At 33.4% G+C, this 1704-nt stretch overlaps 1 protein-coding gene across 1 annotated transcript in view; it reads right to left on the reverse strand.

Moving 5' to 3' along the window:
• The window catches only part of HAO1 (hydroxyacid oxidase (glycolate oxidase) 1), a 55312-nt gene that overhangs the window by 40790 nt on the left and 12818 nt on the right, over nt 1-1704 (reverse strand). The window lies entirely within an intron of this gene.

A 1704-nucleotide genomic window follows, 5' to 3' on the forward strand; every position in this document is an offset into this window, starting at 1 on the left:
TTTTTTTTTTTGACAGTTTAATAAGAATTTGCTAATATGCTGAGCATTCCTGGAACGCATTAGGTGGGTTTTAATTTTGTTCTATCTGAGGTCCCAGCACTCCCTCATGTGGCACTTTTCAACATAACAAGTCAGAAGCAAAAAGCATTTAATTTCTTTTTTCTCTTTCTTTTGATTTCCCATGTTTAAAAGAAGAAGAAAAGAGACAGAGCGCACATGCTCATGTAGCCCATGGAAGATGAAGTAAAATTTTCCTATAGTCACTGTGCATAAAACCAGAGAGATTTCCATGATAATGTTCTTAAAGCATCAAATAGCACAGCAAGCATTTTACTGATTGCTCTTTTGAGAAGTCAGTGAAGTTCTACTTATCTTGCAAGACTGAAATTCAAACTAACGATACCACCTATTTTATATGCTGCTAGCATTTATGTTTACTATTGCTATTTCCTTCAATATGTTAAATATTTGTAGAAACGATTCTGTATTCTTCCCTGAAGGGTAGAAAAAGCAAAACCTTAAAACTCAAAACAGAAAAGGGTTTACTAGGGTTTCAAATGGTTGTGCCTTAATAAGTAGAGACATTTACAAGACTGCTTAAATATTATAACAATTGCCAATCATTAAAATATTGATTAAATAATCTACTGCAACAAATCTTTTATTCATGACACAGGCATGACAAACTACCCTCCACTCAGTGTTTTCCAATTATTTTCCTTTCATTTTTAAAGAGTTTTAGAAATTTTAATTTTCGTTGGCTTATAATTCAAGACCTTTAATTTATGCTCCAAAATTTTGTGCAAGGATCATATTTCTTAATGAGTTTTATTTTCTGTGACTTAGTCCATCTTCTCAAAGTTAAAAGGATAAAAATATAAAAGCATAGAAAGTCTGCAGCATACGGCTTGCCTTAGGGTTTTTGCTGTAGTTAGTGACATTTGGAAATACCAGCAACAGGCCAGGATATTATAGACAGCATTGCTTAAGTAATTAATGACCTTGAACTCTGTATTTAATCTCTTCAGGACTCAGTATCCATATTTGTAGGAATTAGAGAAAGATCCTTAGGGCTTTGGTTCACACATTTTAAGATGGTGGTAGGAAATAGATAAGATAACAAAGTCAAATTGCCTGGCACATGTTAATTGTGCATATCATTTTTCACGAGACTTTGAGGTATCATTTTAGAATTTCTGTAGTATTTATTAAATGTCTATTTGTGTTTTCTGAGAAATCCAGAGGTAATTACATATCTGCTTCTTCTTAAATATCCCAGAAATGCAGTATGAGAAATGGAAATCAAATTCACATAAATGCTCGCTCTCCCATCTAAACTGTACAGGGCTGACATAAAATGTAGATGTGAGATTTCTGAAATATAAGGAAGAACAGCTCTGTACTTTGAACTGTCTCTCTTTTCATATTTGATAACATTTTCAATAGGGACAAAACCATTTATATACTGAAAAAAATGGTAAATATCAGCCATTCATGTTGGGAGTTTTCTGGTTTTGTTTTTGGAGTTTTTTTGTTTTGGAGTTTCTTCTTTATTTTTGTCTTAGCAGTAAAATTCTTTAAAGAACTCTCCTTTTGCCCTCCAACATGCACACTTAATGTCACACCTAAGTTCCCTAAGGTCTCTCAGAATGACCCCAGCCTCTTTGGGACATGGTATGCAAACCACTAGTCTTGCTTAAGCAG

This window comes from Galeopterus variegatus, unplaced genomic scaffold (genome assembly GCF_000696425.1).
Source record: "Galeopterus variegatus unplaced genomic scaffold, G_variegatus-3.0.2 Scaffold3616, whole genome shotgun sequence".
NCBI lineage: Eukaryota > Metazoa > Chordata > Mammalia > Dermoptera > Cynocephalidae > Galeopterus > Galeopterus variegatus.